This window comes from Rhinolophus sinicus, chromosome 14, assembly GCF_057876585.1.
Source record: "Rhinolophus sinicus isolate RSI-liver-muscle chromosome 14, RSI-T2T, whole genome shotgun sequence".
Taxonomy (NCBI): domain Eukaryota; kingdom Metazoa; phylum Chordata; class Mammalia; order Chiroptera; family Rhinolophidae; genus Rhinolophus; species Rhinolophus sinicus.
The window spans coordinates 148,262,506-148,288,162 of record NC_142514.1 but is presented as its reverse complement, the minus strand read 5'-3'; the positions used below and the strand labels follow the sequence as shown (position 1 = coordinate 148,288,162).

General features: G+C 42.5%; 2 pseudogenes; one reads left to right on the top strand and one right to left on the bottom strand.

Moving 5' to 3' along the window:
• Window positions 1-21,062: 21,062 nt before the first annotated feature.
• LOC109445471 (eukaryotic translation initiation factor 3 subunit E pseudogene) lies at window positions 21,063-22,915 on the bottom strand (annotated as a pseudogene).
• A 1,058-nt stretch (window positions 22,916-23,973) lies between these two features.
• Window positions 23,974-24,288, top strand: LOC148755868 (ATP synthase F(0) complex subunit g, mitochondrial pseudogene; annotated as a pseudogene).
• The last annotated feature ends 1,369 nt before the right edge of the window (window positions 24,289-25,657 follow it).

The window sequence follows — 25,657 nt, the reverse complement described above, 5'->3', positions numbered from 1 at the left end:
AGAAGAATAAAGCTGGAAGCATCACACTTTCTGATTTCAAAATATATCACAAAACTACAGTAATCCAAATAGTAAGGTACTGGCATAGACATATAGACCAGGGGAGCAGAATAGAAAGCCCAGAAATAAACCCATGCATATACAAGTCAACTGAGCTTCAACAGAAGTTTCAAGAATAAAATATAGGGAAGTGATAATCTCTTCAATAAACAGTCTTGGGAAAACTGGATATCCACTTACAAAATAATGAAATCATACCCTTAGCTTACACCATTTACAAAAATCAACTCAAAATGGATTAAAGACTTAAATGTAGGCCCTAAAACTGTAAAAGTTTTAGAAGGAAACTTAGGGAAAAAGCTCCTTGACATTGGCCTTGGTGATGATCTCTTGTTTATGACTCAAAAGCACAGGCAACCAAAGTAAAAATAGACAAATGGGATTACATCAAACTATAAAGCTTCTGTAGAGCAAAGGAAACAGCCAACAAAATGAAAAGGCAACCTGTGGAATGGGAGAAAATATTTGCAAATCATGTATCTGACAAGGGGTTAATTTCCAAAATATATAAGGAACTTATACAGCTCAATAGCATCAAAAGAAATCACCTGATTAAAAAATGGGGACAAAAAACTGAATAAACATTTCTCCAAAGAAGACATACAAATGGCCAACAGGTCCATGAAAAAGTGCTCAATATCACTAACCATCAAGAAAATGCAAATCAAAATCACAATGAGATGCTACCTCATACCTGTTAGAATGGCTATTATATAATATAATTATATATATACATATGTGTGTGTGTGTGTGTGTATATATATATATATATACACACACATATATATAGTAGTCAACATATATATATATATATGCCTATATATAATACCCAACATATATATTTTAATATATATTAATAATATATATATAAATAATATATAATAATATATATAACAGCCAACATATATATATGTGTATATGTGTGTGTGTATATATATATATATATATATATATATATATATATATATATATATAACAAGTTTTGGAAGGATGTAGAGAAAAGGAAACAATTATGCATTGTTGGTTAGAATTTAAATTGGTATAGCTACTATGGAAAATAGTATGAAGGGTCCTCAAAAAATTAGGAAGAGAATACCAAATAATCCAGCAGTCCCATTTTTGGGTATATATCCAAAGAAATTGCTGTCAGAATTTCAAAAAGATACCTGTACTCCCATGTCCATTGCAGAATTATTCGCAATATCCAAGACATGGCAGCAACCTAAATGCCCATCAGTGGATAAATGGATAAAGACAATGTGTTTATGTGTACAATGGAATATTATTCAGCCTTTAAAAAGAAGGAAATTCTGTTATTTGTGACAGCATGCATGAATCTGGAGGACATTATGCTAAGTGAAATAGGCTAGACACAGGACAAACACTAAGGGATACCACTTATATGAGGAACTTAAAATAGTCAAATTCATAGGAGCAGAGAGTAGAGTGGTATTAGGTTGGTGCAAAAATAATTGTGGTCTTTGCAATTATTTTTAACCTTTTAAACCACAGTTACTTTTGCACCAACCTAATAGTTGCCTGCAGTGAAGGGGAGAGGGAAACGGAGATATTTATCAAAGGGTACAAAGCTGCTGTTGTACAAGATGAATCGTAAGACCTAGAGATCTACTGTATAGTATAGTGCTATAGTTAACAACACTATTACGTAGCTCAATATTTGCCCAGGAAATAGACCTTACGTATTCTGATCACCCCCACACACAAAGTACAGAGGACAGTAGGAAATGTTTGAAGGTGATGGGTATGTGTATGGCCCACATTACGGTGATGGTGTCATGGATGTGTACTTATGTCCAAACTGATCAAAGTACATACATTAAATAAGTACAGCTTTTTATATGTCAATTATACCTCAATAAAGTGTTTTGTTTTTTTTTTGTTTTGTTTTTTAAGAATGGTAAAAGTGAACAGCCTTGCCTTCTTTTCAATCGTAGGGAGAAAACATTCAGTCTTTCACCATCTGGTAGAAATGGTTTAGTAGGTTCTAGGTACTGTTTTAGGTGCTGAGTATAGAGAGATGGAGTGTCTGGGTTTGCTGAACCACAAAATCATTTCAGCCCCAACTTTCTCCTCCTTGCCCCCTTCCTGACACTGCACCCAGGGAGGATTCTTATGTGTGACTAATCGGGGTTCAACACTAGGGCTGCCAAACTCACCAAGGTTTCATTAATAGACAGAGGAAATCACAAGAGGCCACACTGTCTGCACACTCAGGACTGGGGTTGGACTTTTTGGCCGTCTTTTGACCCTGTAGACAGAAGATGCGTGATCAGGGAAAAGGCTGGCATCATTTTGGCTCAGCTTATCTGTTACTCTGAACAAGCAAGGGAGTCTTTGATCCATGGGGTGAGCACAGAGGGGGTGCATAGGATGTCGAGTTTTACAAACTCATAACCCCCTATTTGCACTGGCTGGCACAATTACCAAAGAAAGCAATGAAAGAAAGTAGCAGCCATGCCAAGCTGAAGAGCTGGGCCTCGTGTGGACCTTTTGTGCACCTTATTTATGTCGTTAGTGCAGCTGGGCAAGCCAGTTTTTCTTCTTGACTTTTTTTTTTTTTTGTATCGCTCCATTCTTAAGAAAAATTAACTTTAAAACATGAGGCAACCAAAGTTTTGGGGGCAGGGGAAGGGTGTTAAGTAACTTGTCCAGGGCCACACAGCTAAGAAGTGTCAGAGTCAGGACTCAGACTTACGTCTGAATACCTAAACGTCCAGGACCTTTCAACAAGCTGCCTAAATTAGCTCTAGCTGGGGTGTATTGTGAGCTGGGAGCTAAACTAGAATTGGCTTTATTCCATCTTTCCTATTCCTCAGGTTATAAAAACACATCTTGAGAACTTGGGGAGAGCAATGTCTCCCTGCAAATTGGGGAGACAGCTGAGTCGGTGACTGGGGCAGAGACAACAGGCTTGCCTGGTGTGGGGACAGAGTCCCAGAGAGCAGTTTCCAGGTTCTCGGCCTCACGTGGAAGGGTGCTGGCTCGGGTAGTAGATGGTCAGCAGCTGTTACCGGTTAGCCATTAGCCACTAATATAACTGCTGTGGTTACGCGACGGGGAGGGTTGGTAGGTAGGTAGAGAAGCGGCCAGAGGGTTGCGGCTCGCGGATCATGTTGATCCCACTTCCTGTGTCTCGCCCAGCCGCCAGTGAGAATATAGTGTATGACTCCTCTATCTATGGCTCTGTTGTTGTTCCTTTGTGGCCTCACCATGTCCTGCGTTCTTGTGCGGGGAGCTGGAGCTGAGACCCTGCATGACACCTGGTGGAGTCCCATCACAGCTGCCCGACAACATGCCTGCTCTGTATCTGAAGGGAAAATGCTGCAGGAGAATAAGTGGGTGCTGTCACCTCCTTTCCCAGTTTCCTTATCTGATGAATGATTTAGGGAGGAGACAACTCAGAGAAGCCAATTTTAATTACGCACATGAAAGAAGACCTTCTGAAAGTGACTTTCCTGGATTATTTATGAAGATGGAGAGGAAAGAGGCTTGGAAATAAAGACTTGTAGAGAAAAGGAACCAGGTAATGCAAAGGCAAGGGGAAGAAAAGAGGTATTGAGAGAGGAGAGGGGGACGAGAAAGAGGCCAGGACTTGCTGCTGTGAGGTGTGGAGTTGGGGCATCAGTGAGGTCAGGAGAAGGCAGCTGGGAGCTACTGAGTGAATGGCACAGCCTGCTTTCTGCCACCATTACAAACTGCAGCTGGCATCTCAACTTCTGTTGGGAGGCGATACGTTTCTGTTGATGCTCATGTTCAAGTTGACCCCAGCTGATAATGGAGGGGTCTACTACCCGCCCTTATGGTTCTAACATCAGAGAATTCTACAAGGTGAAAGCAACTGCACTTTTTCTGCCATGACGTGTAAAACGTGTCATCTAGCCTGTGGGATTTGGTCCTTCTCAAGTGACCTTCCACGCACATCCTGTGGGATCTTCCTCTGCTCAGCATTTTCTCCTTTTCTATTTTTTATTTTTTTAAATTTAGCTGTCCCCTCTTGTCAGGCACCTTCTCTCTCTGCTTAAAAACAAAACTCCCTTTTCCTTAAGCTTGCTTAACCTCTTTAAACCTCAGTTTGCTCAAATGTCAAAATGGAGCTAGTCCATCTCCGTTGCAGGCTTTAGGAAGGTGGCATAAAGTGGCATTGGATAGCATGACCAGCTCCGGGAGGTTTCAGTCAGTGGGCATGTCTTGCCTTCCTTTCTTTTCAGCCTTGCTTCTAAAAGTGTGCTGTCCAGCGTGATAGCCACTAGCCACAGGTAGCTACTGATGCTTGAAATGTGGCCAGTCCAATCTGAGATGGCCTATGTGAGAAGCATCATGATGCATTCTAACACTTGCAAGCCCCTTACTTGTTTTTGAAACTCTTGTTCTAGGCCCATGTTCAAATCCAGTTTCTTTTTTCCATTTATATCATCCGGATTCATATTGCATGATCTCCTCCTGAAATAGTTCCAAAGTGAATTTTATCTATGCCACATGTTATGCACGCGCACACACACACACACACACACACACACACACACACACTTAAAATAATAGCTTTATTGAGCTATAATTCACATACCACAAACTTCATCCCTTTAAAGTGTACACTTCAGTGGTTTTAAGAATATTCAGAGGGTTGTACAACCGTCACCATGACTTAACTCCAGAACATTTTCAGCACCCCAAAAAGAAACCCTGTAGCCATTCCAGTTACTTCCCATTCCCCCCTCCCCTCAGCCCCCTGGCAACCACTAGTCTGCTTTTTGTCTATGGATTTACTTTTGCTGGATATTGCATATAAATGGAATCATACAATATGTGGCCTTTCGCATGGTTTATATTTTATCTGAGACCTTCCAAATTATAACCTCCACATCTGGTGACAATCCATGAAGTGTATTTTATGTGATGCAATGAAAGCAAGTGCACGAAAACTTAATTTTATTCATATGCATGTACCCTTATGACCACTTTGGGAAATCGATGTCTCCATTTCACAGGTGAGGAACCTAAAGCACAGACAGGTTATGTAGCGTCCTACAGTCACATATCTGTTAAATGGAAGAGCTGGGACTTACACCCAGATTGCTGTATTTTTCCCCCTACTCTCCAGTGTTAAGGTATGTGAGAATCGTTTTCAGCTTTTTCTTTCCTCTGAACCGAGGAGAGTATCTGACACACATGTATATGTTTGTGAAATGGATGAATGATCCAGGCAATTAATCAGCTGAGAACCCAGTGGTGGGGAGAGGGCAGTGGCGTCTGAAGCCCAGGTGTGAGCCGGCCAGACCTCAGGCTGCCTACGCTGTGGCTGACACTGAGCAGTAGCGCAGGCCCAGCAGGCTTTGTCACTCGTGCTGTGTAGTACGTGCTGCCTGCCTGCCTTGGGGACACTCTGAGCGCTGTCAATCCTGGCTCTCCTCCTCACTGGGCCATTAGTGTGCCACTGGGGTGCAGCCGCGGAACCTCCCAGGGCACTCTTGGGGGCTGCACGCTCCGGGAACACAACTTTTTACAAATAAGACAGATAGAAATAGGAACCCAGGGGTAACTTGGGTCACCCAGAGTAATTGAAAGTATGAATTGATTTTTCAGCTGGAGACAGTGTTGATGGCCTGCTTCTCATTTGTGCTTCACTGAGCCTATTACCTCATGTGGAAAATTAACAGGCAAATGAACCCCTCCGCACAGCCCAGGCTGGAGGAATGGAGGAGGCTCCTGCTTAGAATGAAGTCTGAGGGTAAAAAGGAGGCCGGCTACAGGGCCTGGGCAGGGGGAGACCCATGTCCCAGGTACCTGGGAACATTTCGAGCCTGCATGTGGGCCACATCGTCACTCAGGGCGACACGGCGACAGAAAGGGAACACGTGTCCTTCACCGAGATCCGTGGCTTTACGGTGACTGTGTTGTGACAGCCAGGGGGGAAGGTGAGTTAGACAAAAATAAACAGATCAGTAGGAGCTCCGTCCACTGGCAAGGGTGCCCCCTTTCTCCCAGAATTCTGGAAACATCGGTTGTATCCATTGTTTCTGTCTCTTCCCCATTGCTTGAGGTGTCATCTTCTGGCTTCTGATCAGATCACTCGCTTAAACCTCTAGTGCAAAGGTCCTGTGCTCTACCCGTTACTGTCCCCTCCCACGCCTGCTCCCCCTGCTCGTCTTGTCCTGCTCCTCTGTATTCTCTCTATTCTAGACACACTGACTTCCCTGTGTCACTCAGCCTCAGGGTCTTTGGAGTTTCCTCTGCTTTGCATCCGTGTCCCTTACTTTTTCTCTGAACTAAACTCCATTCAGTTTAAATGTTACTTCCTTGGGGAAGCAGTTTCTGATTTCACACCTTTTACCTCAAACCATTATATGGGCTCAGTCTCCTATATTTCTCTATTAATAGCACTTGTCAAAACAGCAATTAAATAATTAGTCTGTAATTGGTTGTTTAATGCCTGCCTTTCCTGCTACACGGTTGGCTCTGAGAGAGCAGAGACTGTCAGTCTCATTCACCCTTGTATCTCCAGTGTCAAGCACATTGCCTGGGATAGAGTAAGTCCTCAAAAATGTATTGGACGAATGAATAGCTTTCTTGTTTTTTTTTTTTTGCCTTGGCAGGTGGTTCTTTCTGAGAGTTAAAGTTGGCATTTCCAGGAGAAACTAATTACTATGTACATTTTCTTTTGAGAATCACATTAGAACCCACATATAAGCCAGTGCACCACACAATCTAACCTTGGTGCAGTGTCACATGCAAACAAGCCCAGTTCAGCACCAACATAAACATTCCTTCCATTTCTAGCTGGTTTGTCTCTCCCTGCCCTGACCTAATGCCTCATGCCTACATTTTGTTCAGAAGATTGACTTAACTCTGTCTCCTTGATTGAGCTGGCTGTGCAATGACAGTCCTTACCCACCAGAAATTGTAGATTGATTAGTTAGGAGGCTCTTGCTATAGTCCAGGCAAGAAATGATGGTAACTGGGAAACCACAGAGGTGGATACATTTAAGATATTTTTTAGGAGGTGAAACTGGTAAGGGATATGAAGGTCATTAGGGTTGACGCACCACATCACCATCTAGGCGATTAGTCCACGTTGTTCAGGGTAATTTCATTATCCTGTTTTCTGGGAATTAATTTTAAAATGGTCATGTGATTCAATCCTGTCTAATTCTGAGACATGAGCAGTCCAATGAGGACTTTTAGGGGAGAATAACCTTCCTCTTAAAGAGAGAACCACAAAGGGAAACAGTATCACTCCTTTGCTGGATGTGAACCAAGAGCTCGTTCCCTGAAGGTGGTCTGTGACTACTTGTGTCGCTGACTTGACTGCTACATGATTGGAGGGACAGCCACGGGAAGGCAGGGATGTGGAAAGAACTGGCGCCCTTGCTGACATTGTTGAGTTGCTGATTGCCGTGCATGGAATTCTGGGTATGTGAGACAATGAACTTTTTCCAGTCCTTAGGCCATTTGGTTGGATTTCCTATTACTTATAGCAGAAATCACCCTGAACGATACCGGGGGTACAGCGGTAGCTCAGTGAGCACGAAGGTATCTTTGTCTTGCTGAAGGCTTTCCAATAACCGGGACTGTGGACAGCACCATCACATCGCTTAGTTACCTTGTTGGGCTGGGGCACCCGGTTTCCCTTCTGAGCTGCTCAGGGATGGAGCTGAGGCAGCAGGTGGAGGCCTCAATATGTCTAGTTGGGAAGGGGTGGAAAATGACCCAGATTAAACATTCCTCTTTTGGGCTTTCAAACTACGCTGAAATGGGAAGTTAGTTACTTACTGATTTATTTATTTTTAATCAGCTTATGTTCTACTCTTACTCTTCTTAGATAATATATTTTGAGGAATTTCCCCCAATCCCCAAAGAAATACTGTATTACAGTAATAGCAAGAGAAATCAACATGTAGGAAAGGGCAGAAAGAATCTTCCGTTAACCCACAACCAACACAAATAGTTTTCTTTGCCTATGCTTCCTTGAAATTCTTGTTCATATTCATGCAAAAATACACAGAATGGTAATCACAGCCCAGGCATCATTAATTTTTTATCGAGGTATGACAACCATGCTGTGAAATGCCCAGATCTCTACAGCTTGATGACTTTTCACATGTGTTCACTTTTGTAGCCACCCCCAGTCAAGATATAAAACACTTGGCTGGGTATCATTTTGTCATTTGATTTTTAAATTCCGTGTCATATCAGAATCATGTCACCCTGCTGTTTATCCTAAGAATTTTTTAGTCTGCTGCAAGGCCTTCACCCTGCTGACTCGTAAAGCCTTTAAAAATTCAATCATGGCTGCAACCCAGATATTTGTGCCAGCGCACATCACTGGACATTAAGGTGGTTTAAAATTCTTCTAGATCGTAAACAACGCTTCAACGATCTGTACAGTAGAAGTCAGAATGATACAGGGGTACAGCCTGTACACCGGATTCTGCCCCCATACCCATTTTGTTAGGCTTGCATGGTGTTGGCACACACAGAATTTTTAAGAATTCATGAGTTATGTCAGACACATTTAAAACTTGAGCGAGCTCATGTGGAAATCTGGATTTCTTGCTTCCTTGATAAAACAGAAGGTCTGGTAACATTCCGAGCAGTGGTGGTCACGTGGGGATGAGAAGGGGCTGCCCTCCTGGGAAGGGCCACGTGCTCCCCAGTTTGCCACAGTCCCTATGACTCCCAAGTTTTCCTTCGATCAAGTCTGTTTACTAATTAACAGCATCTGCGTGGGTCCAATAGGCACTTGAGTTTGCGATCCCTGGCATATAGCTTCTTTTTTCCAATGCTTATAAAGGTGTCGTTTATGCACAAGGTTGCTGATAACCCCAAGGACATGGTACATAGAAGCACATTCAGAACTGCAGAGTGAAAAAGAGCATGATGATTGTGTTCAAGGTACCTCAGCAGCCATCACTGCTCATGACTTTGGCCTGGTCACATCCTCTGTGGGCCTCAATGTTCTCAGGCTTCAACGAAGAACAATGATGGCCACTTCATGGAGCAATTATGAAGATCTATTAGAGCTTAACACACAGTAGGCAATGAATAAAGTGTGGCTAAGTAAAACAAATATATTGAAAATTGTTCTTTATGGTTAATTTATTCAATTCTAGTTCTTGAATAGCCACATTTATTTTCATAAAAAGAAGATTTAATTTCCTCTGAATTTGCAGTTCATTCAAAAGGCCTCCAGAGACACCTATACAGTTTTAATAACAGCAACAATAATAATGATAAGTGCATAGGATTTAATAATGTTGTGTCTGAGTGTCTAAAGAGTGACCTTAATAGTATGATTTACCTGAGATGGTAAATTAAAACTGCTGCATCGCTCCACCACCCTACGGAGGTTAAAACAGGAGAGAGTTGGTCCTTAGCATTGATGGTGGAGCTGATGTTTCTTTAGGAGGATCACGATCCCCAGCCACTCTGTTTGGCCTTTCCAGTTGATTTAAACAGGTCCAGAGGTTCTGTGGGGACGATCTCTAGTAATACATAGAATTCTGAGAGCATAAAGTAGTGACCTCTGTAGAAGAAAACTTTCCTTGAAGATAGTTTGTCTGTCTCTTAGTTCATGGTCCCACCCACCTGCTGGAAACCTAAGTCATACTTATCTTTTTTCCCTCCTCCATATCTAATCCAGCAGTAAGTCTATTAATTCTTCTTCCTAAATATCTCTCAATTCAATTTACTCCTCTCCATCTAGATCAATACCACCCTCCCCTAAGTCACAATGCGTTCTCTACACAGCAGATAGGGTGATCTTCTAACTACTCCACTCATATCACATCACCCTACTTCTTAAAATTCTCCCATGACTCCTATTTCACTTCAAATAAAATCCAGTCTCCTGATCTTCGCACACAGGCTCTGCATGGTCTGTCCCCAACCTTTCATCTAACTTCATCTCATGTAACGCTCCCCCTTCAATATACTCCAGCAACATTGATCCCTTTCACACCAAATACCCAGCTCAGAGGCTTTGCACATGCCTTACCTCTGCCTGGAATCCTGGCCTTTACCCCACATTCTTCATCTCTCTTTGTAAGGTTGGCTTCTTCGGGTCTCAGGTTAAAAGTCATGTTTTCACCCTAAGGAAGCCTTTATTTCCCTTTCTTGTAACATACTATGGCTTCATACCCCTCACATATTCTGCAGTGGTTTTGTTTCCCTGTTGATGATCTGTTTCCCCATACTAATGTCGGTTTCACAGGAACTGAGGCCATGCCTCTCTCATTTACCAGTTTATGTCCCCAGCTGCTAGCACGTTGCTGGGCATACGAAGGACTGACAATTAAGTTCGTGAACTTGTTGCAATGATGTTGCTAACCTTTTTTGATATCAGAGGGATTATTCATTATGAATTTGTACCAACTGGATAAACAGTTAACCAAGTTGACTATTTGGAAGTGCTGAAAAGGCTGCCTGAAAAAGTTAGACAACCTGAACTTTTCGCCAACAATTCATGGCTCTTGCATCACGACAATGCACCCGCTCGCACAGCACTGTCTGTGAGAGAGTTTTTATCCAGGAAACAAATAACTGTATTGAAACACCCTCCCTACTCACTTGACCTGGCCCCCAATGACTTCTTTCTTTGCCCAAAGATAAAGGAAATATTGAAAGGAAGACATTTTGATGACATTCGGAACATCAAGGGTAATACAATAATAGCTCTGATGGACATTCCAGAAAAAGAGTTCCAAAATTGCTTTGAAGCGTGGACTAGGCACTGGCGATGGTGCCTAGCTTCCCAAGGGGAGTACTTCAAAGGTGACTGTAGTGATATTCAGCAATGAGATATGTAGCCCCTCTCCTAGAATGAGTTCATGAACTTAATTGTCAGACCTCATATAATAGGCATCAATAAATATTAATTGAATGAAAGAAAGAAAGGATGGATGTAACCGCTGTGAGAATTCAAAGTAGTCTCAGGAAAGTTTTTCTAGAATGTGATAGCTAGAAAGAACCTTAGCCTACCCAGCTATACCAACATGTGGTATGTGTTTGATATTGCTTACAGAGGGAAGTCAAATGGTCTACAAATATTGAGAGCCAGAGTCCAAGATATTGTCAGCTTGTTTCTAGTCTTATCTAGGGAAAGTCCTGGGTTTCCGACCAATTATCACTTACATTTTTCCCTGAAAATTAATGATTCAGCCTTTGGTTTATTAGTCAGTTTCCTGTAAATTTGGTTAGCGTGTATTAGAGCTCTTGAACCTGATTTGACACATCTAACCAGCTGAGGGTCTGATGCACCTTGGTCTCTCACTGGTGCTCAGCCCCGGTGACTGATTATGTAGCTCTGACCCAGCTCTCACTCTACTCTCACTCAGGATATTTAGCTCTGGTCCTGCCTTCTCTCTCACCACTTTCTGACCTTGGGGCTTCCTTCTCTCAGCTTCTACCATCTCCCTTTTTCCCATTGTGTGCCTTGATGTAGTAAACTCAATGGATAGATTTCAAACTTAAGAACCATTAAGTCAGAATACATCTTCATATCTACAAACTGAATTACCTTGTATTTAGGTTTGACAACGTCTTGGACAACATGATGCCAACATAGTCGGCTGCCCCTACTGGTGAAGTGTGGTATCACAACCCAGCTCTATTACATGTTAGAAGTGTGAAAAAATAGTAAGAAAAAATAGTAAGAAAGCAAAATTCTGGGAGCTCTGAAGTGGGATTTGAGAACTGTTCGGATGTAGAAGATTACCGAGTTCTGGGGAATAGGAACAAGACAAAATTAATAAAATTAGATGGTCTGCAAAAGAAAAGTAAATATATAACTGTGGGGAGTATCTTTTTTAGGGTCAAGGACAGCTAGTTCCCTTCCATTATTCTGGAAAATATGGAGGAAATTACTCTCCCTGGTCTTTATTTTCAGCTCCCCAGTCTGGGTTTAGTCATTATTTCAAGACCACAGGGACCTTCTACTGGGAGCTTTTTCTGTGATCTGATGGCTTGTAGCTCATGAGAATGAGAGTGCTTAGACTCCCAGATCAGACTAGTCTGGCTCTGACTGTTGCTGCACGCTTTCCTATCCAGGCCTACACTGACGTGTAGTCTTAGGGGAGGTTGTGAAGTTGAACATGTTTGTTACCTATGAACTTATTCTGTCTTGTCTGCACCATACACACCTCTCTGAACCTCTACCACTTCCTCTTCCCTTAGGCCCACTACTCTCATATTTGTAAAAGGAACAAAATAAAAATAGGGGTAGTAATAATAATGATGATGGTATCAGTTAGGATTCACTCAAGAAAAAAGAAATTACAAAGCCCTGGGTTCAAATCCCAGCTTTAGCATTTGTTAACTGTGCTTCAGTTTCCTTTTAACAATATGAAAATTGCAAGGTTGTTGTGAGGATCCCATAAAAGTATGCAGAGTGCCTTTTATATTGTCTGCACCCGTTGCCTTTTCCCTTTCTGAAGTATATTAGTATGTTTTAAAGTTATCTGGAGAGGCAAGGATTAAAAACAAGGAATGCTGCTTTAATGGTGCAATTTCAGGCAGTGGGTGGCCTGGATATTTTTGGATTGTGGCTTCTCCATGTGCTCCTGACATTGTAACGTGGAGGTGACTTCTTACTCTGCCTGTATGTAATGGCAGCTGGACTTCACACTGTGGTTTCAGCACGATGAACATTCCTAGTGCTCAGCTCTTGCCTATGTAATTGATCCTGTTCAAAGACATGATAGAAAAGAGATTCTCTGATTAAGTTTTGTTCAGTTTTATTAAATATTTCTTGAGTCCATTCCTTCCTCTCCAGCCCCTCACCTCTGTCATGGTTCAGGAACTCATAATTCCCTACATGCATCATTGCATCTGCCTTCTAATGGGCCTTCCTGCTGCTGGGGGCTTCCTCTTCTGTTCATCATCACACAGAGGGCAGAGTGATTTTTCAAAAGCATGCATATGATTCTGTCAACCCTTTACTTAAGGCCCTTCAGTGGCAATGTGCTTTCCAGCCATCGTGGTTCTCAGCCTCTGGTGTCATAACAGGCTGGTTTGTCACATCAGTTGTAAGGCAGATTTATTCATCCTTCTATTTAACAAATATTATTGAGCATCTACTATGTGTTATTTACTGTTGTAGGTGTTTGAGGGGTACATAAGTAAAAAAAAAAAATGTATGTTGCCAGAAACTTGTTAGTAATAAGAGTTAAGTCCTGAAATTACGAATGATTTATCTGCTTGAATATATAGTGCATATATGTTTATTTCTACAGTAACATTGCCCTAAATCAATAGTACGTTGAGGGGCTCCTCGATGGGGAGTGGAAGGGGGGATTTATAGCTAGTAGTCAGGGAATTGGGTATAAATCTCAGTATGCCTTTGGCAATGTGCATCTGAACAGTATCCCTTAAAGCTGTTTCATATTCATTTAACTTCCCACCAGTAGGAGGGCTTGGGTCAGAGATAACTGAAATGTGTAAATAATTTTCTTACGAGGTCAGAGGTCTTATCCGTCTTGGAGGAGTGACTAAGTCCATACTGTAAACTGAAAACAAGGAGTGAAGGAAGAATTTGGTGGGACCGTCAGATTCCTGCTAACAGATTACACTTCTAATATTTTAGAAAGGTACATTTCTTGGTATTTGATGAAAACAGACATGGTCTTATGATAATAAATCTGAAAACAGTGATATTGGCGTACTATTATTCAATCACAAGTATCCAAGCACATTGGAGGATGGGATAGTTTTGGAGGAAAAGAAAAAACTTTGTGTAGGTATTTGTCTCATTTTATCCATGAGTGAGGGGGGAGTAGACAAAAATGACATGGAGAAAAAGCCTTTTACTATCTACTCATAAGACAAGAAAATTCTTAAGAGAGCGAAATAGGAGCCACGTCCTGATGGATTTCCTGCAAACATTAGAATTGCTCCCCATTACAAAGTGGACTTCAGTCGATTCCTATTGTTTGCAGCCTTGACTTTGAGCCACATGCCCCATTCATCTCATGCTCAGAATGAAGATTTTCTCCTAATTCTTTCAACGTCTGATGTTGGGACTTGTCTTCCCATTTATGACATCAAAAGTGATGCTTGACACAACCTGTGGCAGCTTCAAGAGGGAGAAAGTAAAGTGTCCGAGAAGCTGCTCTTACAAGGTTTTTATAGAAAGGTGTGAAAGGGGAAACTTGAAGGTAACACAGATATGGCTTGTTGAAAGCAGTTGGGCTAGGAATCCACAGGCGGTGTTGGATAGAGACTTCCCTACGTGGTTTTCTTCCCAGGGCATTCAGGATGGCTAGTTGGCGGTTCACTAGGGCAGGATTCACTAAGGTGTGAGGACTCACCAACATCACAGGTACCCCTAGGATGTATTTCAGTGTTTTGAAGCAGGAAACAGAAGTAGGGGCTCAAAGCCATGAGTCGTTCAAGGGGACATAAGGAAGAAGCGTACAGTAGACAGGTCAAAGGGTCCAGAGCCTGTGCTTTTTCTGGTGTTGGGGTAACTTTGGGGGATTATGCCACAAGGTTCTCAGAGACAGGGCGTATTAGAGAACTGGGCGCCTCCCTATCCCTTCCTGCCCCCATAAATAGAGCTGGGCAATTTTCTCTCTCCCAAAGGGCCTCTGTACAGTCAATTTGGTTCTTGCAGTCAAGGCTTCAGTGCCTGTCCTCTCTCCAAAAGTGGGTGCGTGTGGTCAAGGACCATTCTGGGCTGACCCTCACTTTGTAGTTAACCCTCTTTACTAGCATCTCACTTGCTTCTGATGGGGCACTGCTCACGTTTGTGTTTATGTGTGTAACTGCCAAACAGGGCTGGGCCAGCTGTTTGTGGGCATCCTAATTGTCTCCAATCACAGGGAAATGAATTGCAGTGAGAAAAGTAATGAGGAGTGGAGCACCCTGGCCGCCAGCCAAAGGCTCCATACTGTCAGCTGTAAAGCCCGCAAATCTGCCATCAAAGCAGGGCACTTGAGGTCGCCAGGGAAGTCAAAAGCCTGGTGCCAACCTGCTTAAGGAGGGCGGCGGGGTTGAGGGGAGGGGATCAGGACTGGGGAAGGAGAGCACTTGAGTGAGGGAGAGGGAGGAGAGATTCAAGCACTTTCTCTTCTTTGTGACCTCTCCTATCTCCGATCGCCAGCAGCCTCCAATGCCATCCTAGCCGTGATCTGGAGAGCACAGGGAAGTAAAGAGAGGGCAGGGCAGGGCACGAAGAAGAGGGTGGTCAATAAAAGGGATCTGCAAGGATTTACATGATGAAGAAGAAGAAAAACATCTCACAGAACACGTGCTTCAGCCCACCTTGCGTTTGCTGTCGCTACTGCTGCTATGGTGATGGGGCTGCTAGTGGAGCTGGCCTCTACGCTGAGCTTGTGGCTGCTCCTGGTGTAGTTATTTCAATGCTGGGGATTCCAGTGATGAGCGACAATAGGCACGGAAGCCCTAGCACTTTAACTCAAGGTTACCTTCTATGAGTGAAATTAGGAAGAATAAAAATGTCACAGAATGAGATCAACGCTCTATAGATGTGGCCCAAGAGGTCATAAAACGGGCAGTTAGTAAAAGGCAGTCAGTGAAAAGGAGTTTAGGAGAACCCAGACTATCAAGCCTCAGTCAAGCTGGAGAATTTCACATATTCATGTACATATACTTGGCTGCAGTTGAAACCTAACTGCAGGTCGATGCTTGAAGGAGATTTGCCATAGAGAAGATGGATCTGCAATGAACTTGCAGGGTGGGGGAAGAGGGTTCTCTTATGGACAGATTTGTCGCTGAGTTCCAAGAGTTGTCCAGGGAAGAAGGATGAAAATCAGCAAGACAGAACATTCTTGACCTAGAGAAGCATTCCTGTTGTAGGCAGGGATGTTTCACAGGTACTCACAGTGGTTGGGTGTAAAGTTTTTCAGGACTGTTCAGTTTCCATTGATGGATCGACCCATGAATTTATCCCATAAATATTTATTGAGTACCAACTGTATGACAGACACTTTGCTAGTCCCTGAGAATAAAGAAATGAACAAAAGAGATACAGCCCCTATCCTCGTTGAGCTTTCAGTTGAGCAGAAAATATAGAGGATTATGCAAGAAAGTCCTGAGCATCGTGTGTTTCAGGCAGCGAGACAGGGAGAGTGGCAGGAGATGACGCTGGTGAGGAAGGTGGGGCCCACGTCAGGTAGGACCTTTTCTCGGTGCTAAGGGGATAGGGATAGGGCCCTATTCTGAGGGCAACTGTGGCAAGCAGAACTTTTTTGATTGCACGTGAAAGAAAATAAAGAAAATGAACTTGAATAATGTGTGGTCAAAAAGGCAATTTACTGGCCTGGAATCCAAGGAAGAGATGAAAGCTGAATACTGACAGGAGGATCTGAGATGGGGTCACACCGAGGATGACACTAGGATCAGGAGCTTGAACTTGGCTGGGAATTTCCCTGCCTTCTCACGTTGCTGACTTCTGCCTCTCTATACGCTTTCTCCAAATGGTAGAGAAAACAGACACCTATAGCTTCTGAGTTTTACCATGTAGCCTCGACCACTGGAGAAGAACTCACTTTCTTTTCTCCTGTCCCAGGTCACACATCCTGGAGAGGAGCATTAAGGCCCATTTGGGTCAAGTGTCCCCCCAGGGTCAATCAAGTCTGTCTAGAAGGCAAAGTAAATGAAAGAACTTGGAAGCTACCCTAGGAACTATGTCAATTGGGTAGGGTGAGCTAGGGGATCTGGATATCCCATGGATGTCCCCTACAGCCATCAGTGCCCACCAAGCAACCTCTGGACTTCTAAAGCATATTCCTAGGATACCCTGATTCTGGAACAGATGCGAATATTAGTGTTCGGTCGCTGGGAAATGCTATCACATTGGCAAGTAATTGATTAATAAGTCGTAGACATATCACTGATGGCTTAGAGTAGTGCCTGGCACATAATTCAGTTCTGGACTCACACAGCTAACAATCTGGGTTATAGCACCAGCTAGTATTGTCCACATCTCCCTATAGCTTCACTCCCAGTGATAGCAATTTTGATGGATGCCAGGGCTTCCATTACTAGGAAGTAATGACAAGTCTCCAGCATGAACCATGTATTCTTTCTGCTCTTCACTACCAAGCACATGATACACGCTCACTAGTTGATAAACGTATGTGATAAATTAAATCTGAGTGGAGAATTCTTCCTATTGTTTGGGAGCCTCATTTTGAATAAGCGAAGTTTTCCCACTAACCTTCAGCAGAGTCTCCATGGATCCTCTAATAATAACCTTGACAGGCAAAGCTCCAAACAAACATTAATTAAGTCTCTTAACACTCTTGTAAATCAGTAAGCCATATGGCAATTATAAAAAATAGGATAATTTTAAGGAGCAAGAAATTTTAAAATGATTGTTTTCTTTATCATAACAGAGAAATAATTTACATACACACAAAAATGAATATTCAGAGCCATAGATAAAACAGAAATGCTTGGCTAATTTCTGATGCGCCAGAGTCACCTAGGTTAGATTGATCTGTCTGAGTGCAAAGGTGTATGTAGTCTCTGCTTTGCATTCCCAATTCATATGCCTTGTCCGAGACCCACACCGTCTACTAGAACTTTCTGTGATGACAGAAATGTTCTATATCTGCAATGTCCAATATGAGAGCCATTAGTGGCTAGTGTGACTGAGGAACTCAAATTTTAATTTGCTTAATTTAATATAACTTACATACCACATGTAGCTACCGTGTTGGACAGTACGAACTTAGACCGTGGTTCATGGATTTGGAAACATTGTGTTTTGGAAGAGGATATACAAGAGATGTTAATACAGTGTTAATCAGAGTGTGTTCCACAGGCAGGGCATAGGAATTGTCATAATGGTGAAATTACTCATCATCCCCCTCATCACAGGTCATTCATTCATTCATTCATTCATTCATTCATTCAAAAACCGTATATCGAACACCTACGATGTGCCAGGTCCTGTACTGCTCAGGGGGCTAGCCATTCTCCTGGCTTAGATTTGAAAGAGAGAAATGAGCAGATTAAAAAGACAGAGAAGTTTTTGATGTATTGTTTATATTAGGGGCAGGCACACGAACCGTAGGAATATAGAGGAGGGGCAACTAATTCATCCTAGAAGTATGGAGTGGGGTGGGCAGGTCACAGAATACTTCCTAGAAAGGTGGAGCTGATTCTTAAAGGAGCAGTAAGGATTCTCCCAGGTGATGAGGACGGGAGGGAAGGGCCCTTCCCGGGCAGAAGAACTGGCACAGGCAAAGGTACAACAGTTCTAGAGAGGGCGGACTTTTGGGGAACTGTCAGAAGTGTGGCACGTAGAATGTAGGGTACATGAGATAAGTGGTCAGCCATGACCCCCAGGAAGAAGGTAGGGGCAGTCAAAGGAGTTTGATAAAAGAGTTTGGATGTTTCCCCTAAAGGTAGTGGGAGTCATTCAGAGGGCTTTGAGAAGGGGAATCACAAGATCAGATTTCCCTTCTAGAAAGACCCTTTGGCAGCAGTGTGGTAAATGATTTAGAGGGAGTGAGAATGGATACAGGAACCTCTAGGGAAGACAAGCTTTTCTTCCAAGAGACACCTGGAAGTCGCATCTAAGTAAGTGCTGCTGGCCAAATGCAAAAGTACCTGGTCCCTTTTGAGGAATGGTGGGGAAATCTGGGTTGCAGCGTGCTGGAAAGTCTGAAGCTGGCTTCACTGAAAGCAAGGAGCCTGGTGTGGCACCAGGGGGGTCCATCCTTTGGAGAAAGAACTGTGTCTACTTGAGCAACGTGTGTGTACATGGATGGGTGGGTAACCTGAGCAAGGTGAGCCTTGAGGTGAGAGCGCTGACTGGATTACTGTGCTACTTTCTTTTCTATCTTTCCTCTGTGTGCATGAACTTCTTCCTGGGTTGCTGCTCTATTAGTCTGCTCTGGTTGCCATAACAAAATACCGTTGACTGGGCAACTTAAACAACAGATATTCCTCACAGTTCTAGAGGCTGGGCAGTCCATGATAAGGTGCCAGACAATTTGGTTCTAGGTGAGAGCTTGCTTCCTGGCTTTTAGATGGCCACTTTCTCATGATGTCCTCACATGGTCTTTTCTCAGTGTGTGCACGTGGAGATCGCTCTCTTCTTCTTCTTCTTATAAGGCCACTATTCCCATCATAAGGGCTCCACCCTCATGACTTAGTCTAACCCTGATTACCTCCCAAAAGCCCCATTTCCAAATACCATCATTAGGGCTTGAACATACAAATTTGGGGAGGGGGATGCAAATGTTGAGTCTATAATACCTGCATTGGGCAAATGACCAGGTTTGAGGCTGGGTACACACCGCTGGACTTCCCAAAGGTGCATGCAGAATATGCCTCCACTTGGTATCTCAAGAGCATTGATAAAACCCAGGCAAGAGTTACACAGTTCGTGCTGTGCTCCCTGCTGCGTGAGGCCAAGGACACAGGCCCAGACCCAAACTCCTGGGCTGGGCCTAGAAGAGATTTATTCATCCCTCCTGCAGTTTGCCTTTCCCATCACTCATCTCTCATTCAGAAAGCAAGAATCTTTATTCCCTGAATATGCACAGCTGAGTGGCCAAGGAGATAAGAACTCAGAAGAGATTGGGTGGTTGGCAGAGGCCAGCTTGGGTTGAGAATGTTAAGCAATTCTGAGCTGCTTACATCTACCTGTCATTCCGACAGTGGTTGTCCCCAGGGGTGGAGTCAGGGCCAAGAAGAGATTATAAGAAGAAAGATTGGGGTTACTATGAGAACAGACTTTTAACTTTCCAGCTATAAGAAGGAGGTCTTGAAAGGTAGTGGGTTCTCCATTATTGAAGGTGTGAAAGTAGAGGCTTGCTGACAATTTGGCAAAGATGCTGTAGGGGGACAAAAGCAACAAAGGAGGAATTAGACTTGGAAAGCAACAAAGAGAACACAACATTATGTAAATCCTCTGCCGAATCATCTGAGTAAACAGACTATTACAACATGGTGCTTAGTGGGGGGATTTCAGGGTGCCTGGGGAGCACATCGGAGGGAATATGTTATCCTGACTTTAGGAAGGCTGAGAAGACCACCCAGAGGAAGTGACATTTCAACAGAACCCTGAAGGACCAATAGGAGTTAGCCAGGGGGAAGGGGATGGCATTGAAGGTCACAGACTGCTCCACTTTGTGATTCTTACAAATAATTGTCTGGCTCAAAATGTCAGTAGTGCAAGGTGAAGAAACCTTGATGTAGAGTCAGTTCGGAATTCCTGGCTTGTGAGAAATGACAGGCCTCTTACAGTGTAAGCTGTTTGAATGAGTTGTTTTGCTTCCTCATTTTACATTTGTTCTTTATTCATCAAATGAAACACTTTTTGACAGGATCTAAGATAGCACTGTAGAAAAGAGAGTGGGGCCATTCTTTGCAATCCTGAGTTCTTTATAGTGCTCTTAAGTCCTGGGAAGGCAATGGTGCAAGTATGGATGATGCAATGAAATGTAGCCATAGCCAGTAAACCACAGATACCATGCTTCTCCCACTTCTTGGCACCTTCTTCCGGATGATACTACTTAGTCACGAGTCATTGCAAAGCTCCTTCTCGCTGTCTCCTGTGATACCTGCAGCCCTACAGGTTGTCAGAACTCTGAAAGGCACAGGCTGAGCCTGTGCTATGTATGGGGGAAAGAAATGGAGAATGAGACACAGACTTATGGGAAGCATTAAAGACCTCTGGGCATTTGGCCGGGGGGGGGGGAGGAATGGAAACTTGACCTGATTTCCATGGGCAAATTCCAAGAATATGCTTCCAAGTTTGGACTTTCTCTCTCTAGGGTCATGTACTCATAAATGTTCAGTTAAATATTGAGAACTGAAGCTCAGTTTTTTTCTTTTTTTCTTTTTTCCTCAAAATAATGGAACACAGCAAATTTTATTCAAATTTTCTAAAATTTATACTCAATATGTTAATTACTTCTAAAATGTATGTACCCTTTATATAATGATTTTGTTGTTTCATCTTTCTTTTATAGTTTTTCCATCTTTTCTTTACAATTCTTCAATAGAAGCTAGTCTTGAATTATGCAGTTAGGAGCCTCTGACCTACCATTCTGGTTAAGTTTCTTCTCAATATTTATGGCCAACATCTGGCTTCTAAACAAAAGTCTTTTGGTCTTTTCAATCACTTGCTGATTAGGTAAGGCTGCATTGTTACCCATTACCACATGACCTAGTTTGGAATCAATTTTGTCATCCCATCACACATTTCTAATCAAATTTACAATCCACCTTTCAGCTTCTTCTGGAATCATGTTCAGTTTATCTGCCAACACGTTAATGCTGATACACTGGTGGATGCGACAAAAAGTTTCAAATATGAAGAGACGAGCATTTTTAATGAAATCCTCAAGAACAGGCCACCAAGAAGTCATTCACTAGCACAGATTCACATTCCCTCAGCTTTTTCTGAGCCCCATCAAAGTCAAGGTTTACATATAAGCATTCGATAAACTCTGTAATTGGGTCTTGATGAGTAAGACTCCTGTTGAATAATTTTGACGAGATCTTTTAGCACCTGCGGGATTTTAGAACATCTTTGTACATCATGACTGTACGAGGTCTGACAATTAGGTTTGTGAACTTGGTGCAACGATGTTGTTAACCTTTTTGATATCAGAGGGATTATTCATTATGAATGTGTACCAACTGGACAAACAGTTAACCAAGTTTACTACTTGGAAGTGCTGAAAAGGCTGCATGAAAAAGTTAGATGACCTGAACTTTTCGCCAACAATTCATGGCTCTTGCATCACAACAATGCACCAGCTCACACAGCACTGTCTATGAGGGAGTTTTCAGCCAGTAAACAAATAACTGTATTGGAACACCCTCCCTACTCACCTGACCTGGCCCCCAAGGACTTCTTTCTTTGCCCAAAGATAAAGGAAATATTGAAAGTAAGACGTTTTGATGACATTTAGAACATCAAGGGTAATAGAACAATAGCTCTGATGGCCATTACAGGAAAAGAGTTCCAGAATTGCTTTGAAGGGTGGACTAGGGGCTGGCATCAGTGCATAGCTTCCCAAGGGGAGTACATAGAAGATGACCATAGCGATAGTCAGCAATGAAGTACGTAGCCCGTTTTTTAGGATGAGTTTGTGACCTTGTCAGACCTCATATATGAACACATTGTCTGAATTGCATTAAGTTACTGTGAGTGGTAAAGGAAGAGATCAGTAATGTTATCTTATCCTTTGGGATCATTGAAGGAAACGGAGACCAGTGCATGAGCCATGTTCACTGCTGAAGAGACTGGAGTGGAGAACTCACAGAGTTATTATCTATGGTCGCTTTTAACCATGTAAGGTCTTTCATGGCTGCATCCCAATTTTGCATTAAAATTTCAGAGGCCAGTTTTCCCCACAGTGAATTCAAAGCATTTCTATCAGTTGCTGGAACCAACACTCTAAAGAAGTAAAGATATTCTGCTGCTCTAGACTCATTCCCACTTTCATATTGGAATGTTGCATATCTGTTGAGTGTATCTAAAGACTCTCACCTAAAACCATGATGGTCCACCAGGTCGTCAAACAGTATCCCACCGTTCCTGGTTGGCTATATTTGCCTTGTGGTTTCTGCATCTTCAAACATCTTCACAACTGGTTCTGTTTCTGCCTGAAGCTGCTTCAGTTGTGCAACAACTGGTGTTCTTTTTCCTCTCAAAGCCTGAGGAGTATCATCAGGATAAAGGTTTTTGTATATATCCATCGCAGTCTATCATGTCAGTGTTACTAGGAAGATCCAATTTCCCTTGTGATGATTCTTTTTCACTATATATCTCTTTTTCGGAAAGCAACTCAAGCAACAGAAAGACTAAATGCTGATCCAAAAAGTGTGCAAGGTGCGTAGTCAAGTTGTATTACACTGTCTTGTCAAGGAAAAGCTGAAGCTCAGTTTTATGATGAACCAAACCTGACTTTGTCATCATCTTTTATGTTGCTCACTTGCAGATTTTATGGTCCCGTCTAACACGCTCTTCTTTGTGGTTATTTGAAAACGTATCCTGCTTTAACATGCTGGAGACATAGCCTGGTGTGAAAAAATTAGCATGGAATTTAGAGACAGATTATGAATCTCCACATCTGCATAATGAGCTGTGTGACCTGGGTCACTTCTGTAACATCTCTGAGTGTGTTTCCTCCTTTGAAATTTAAGGGTAACATCTGTCTCATAGCAAGAGTCTGGTACGGTGCCTGATACATATCAATAGATGCTCAAAAGATATTCCCCTTTTCTTAATGCATAGGCCTTTCTTATCTGTTCTATGCTGCTATGTCTTAGGTCCTGTAAAAATTTGTTACATTTGATGGTTGTAAATCACATTTAAAATGACACAGAAAAAACACTCAGCCATATGGCTTAGTGTATCAAGAACTGTATTATATCTTACAAGACAGAATTCTAGTTGACTCTGGAATTGTGTTTGCCAGTCTTAAACACCCATTTTCTTTGAAAGATTTGTGTAAGAATGAAGAAATGAAAGACATGTTTAAACAATCACGTTTTTGACCAACCCTGAAAATTGTCAGTTGTGCAAACTTTTCATTTTGAGTATGTCTGATGTAAAAAATCATGGTGTAGGTTCATTTTGTTCCATGCATAATTCAGAGCTACCTCAATAAAATGCTGTAGACTCTTGGAGCTGGAAGAAATCTTGATGATTTGTAATAAATGCAAGTGACAATGCCATGGGCTGTTATCTGGGATATTAGTTCCTCCATAAACCTGTCTGATAAGGAAACAGACTCAGTGAGTAGAAGTGGCTGGCTCAAGATGTGGCGATAGGGTTAGTGATAAGTACATTGTATGGGTCTGCCCAAGGCTTATTCCTCATGTGGCACTTGGGAGTCACCTGCCTCTCTCTTGACCAATTGGCAGCAGCAAGACATGCAGGGAGGGACTTTCCATCCTAGAACCATGGCCCAGTTTGTCTGTAACCTTGCAGGGAAGGCCCTGCCACTGGTAAACGCTGCTCTGACTTACTGGAAGCCTCAACTGGCCACATTTTGGCACAGGCCAAGTTTGAGTTGGTTCCTCCAACCCCAGCTGAGATCCCTACAGCAATTCAGAGCTTGAAACAATAGTCAACAGTGCTCAAACTGGGAGCTTCAAACAACTCCCAGTAAGGAAGCTCTGCTGAAGGAGGTGGCCACTGAAGTGTGGACGTGGTTTTATGTGGGCGAGACCATAGGCAAGCGTGCATCGTTGGTGATAATGTTTGAAGACCAATAGTTAACATCTGTTTCTTTTGGGTTTATTATTTGAATGTTCTTGGATCATGTGTGATCAGACTGGTATTTGAATAAAATGTGTCAAAATAATATTTCTATATCAAACTCTGCATGGAAGGCCACATTTTCTCTTGACATTAAGTTGGATTGTGTTTTGCTTTAATAATGTTAATATAACTCTAAATGCATGTCTTTGCTTAGCCTGAAATTGGAAAGGATATATGTGACTATACCAACCTGTTACATATACTTATGAGGATAACATTTTAATTTGAAGTTGGAAATAATGTATTTTACTTCCAGAAAAATTGGAGGAAAGGCCTTGACAAAACTAGAAGTTGCTGCAGTAGGAGAAATAGTAAGACCACATACCAAAATTAAATCATGTCAATAGTATAAAGATAAAATTTGGATGGTTTCTCTTTGCTGAAATCAGAGAAAGCCCTTTGACAACACCTATGTCTATAAATGTTGGGATACTTGCTGGTATTCTATGTATCTTTATAACATCTTTAATGCCAGGACAAAGTGAATGAGAGCCTTGACTAAATTTTTAATGTAATTTTGATATGTGTATTATTAATCTATCTGGTTTTATGATTTTTAGAATCTATCTTTGCAAAAATAAAACACCCTATGGATATTTAAACAAAACAGGGAGTATAACTCACTGTCATCCATGGGCCTAAAAGCATATTATGTCCTGAAATAAATTGAAGTGATTATAAAAAAAAAAAAAAAAAAAGAAGGCCACGCAGGGAGACTGGCTTCTCTGTCCTCTGACCTTCTGCCTATGTCCCCCAGTTGTGTCCTAGATTCACCTGCCCAGTGCAGCTAGAGTGATACATTGTGAGTTGAGCATATTTACAAAGCTGCCATATTTTTCTCTTGAACTACTAGAAAAGGTTCTGGCAGAGACTGAAAGTCCAAAGTCACAAATGTTGGAAGCTGGGTCAAGCCAGACAACACAGTGCAGGTAGTAGGTATGGGAGGGGAGACACATAGCTCAGAACTATAGATGGTCTCTCTTTTTTTTTTTTTTTAAATTTTTATTGGGGAAGGGAAACACGACTTTAGTGGGGAATAGTGTGTATGTCCAGGACTTTTTTCCAAGTCAAGTTGTTGTCCTTTCAGTCTTAGATGTGGAGGGCGCAGCTCAGCTCCAGGTCCAGTTGCCGTTGCTAGTTGCTAGTTGCAGGGGGTGCAGCCCACCATCCCTTGTGGGAGTCGAACCGGCAACCTTGTGGTTGAGAGGACGTGCTCTAAACAACTGAGCCATCCGGGAGCTCAGCCACAGCTCGGCTCAAGGTGCCGTGTTCAATCTTAGTTGCAGGGGGCGGAGCCCACCATCCCTTGCAGGACTGGAAGAG